Raw genomic sequence first — 813 nt, forward strand, 5'->3', positions numbered from 1 at the left:
GTTATCTTGTTCCCAAGACTCAAATTTCCAAGAGTGCTTTTTTTTTGGTTTGAAACTTAAAATATCCTCCAGATCAAGGTCTAGATTGCTCTTTGCATGTCAGTGGTTATGTACTATTAACAGCTGTTTCAAAAGGGTTCTAAATAGGTCACCAGACAGGTGGCCCACCACTGCGAACCAACTGCATGTAAGGAGAAAAATTCAAATTTATCGCCCATTCAGGTTTTCTTTTTAACGCAGAGGTACTACTCACAATAGTGCTTGTTTACACAGGCAATTGTTAAAGTTCCCCATGTATTTGTTCTCTTTACACCCATTTCTTTGAAAAAATACACGCTGTTATATATACACCGAGTCCATACGGAATTCAAATCAACTCCTCTGCTGGGCATTTCATTTAACACCAGACAGAAATTTAAACCGTGAGTGCCGATCACGTAAGACGAGGTAAGTGCCTGACTTCTCATTAGGTTTATCCCGGCGTCTCCATCACCCCTTCAAGCTGGGCCCACAGTGGTTTTGTTTTAGGTCGAAATGTTAAGTTGACCGTGCCCCTATCGCCGCCAGGAAGCCGTCACCTCCGATGTTTCAAGTTTAAACGTTCTGATCCCCGAGGGTAAAACATTAAAAACAAAAACAAAACAAAAAAAAAACGTTGTCTGTTGGACAAACAGGTACAGGGCAGAGTCTGCCTAAAATAAACGCGAGTCTTCAAAAGTTGGAGGGCGGACCAAACCTGCAGGTCCTGGGGCGGCGGGAGACCCCCCGCAAGGCCGGGCGCAGGACGAAGCCGAGAGGGAAGATCCCAAAGGC

This window comes from Bison bison, unplaced genomic scaffold (assembly GCF_000754665.1).
Source record: "Bison bison bison isolate TAMUID 2011002044 unplaced genomic scaffold, Bison_UMD1.0 scf7180017864050, whole genome shotgun sequence".
Classification (NCBI taxonomy): Eukaryota; Metazoa; Chordata; class Mammalia; order Artiodactyla; family Bovidae; genus Bison; species Bison bison.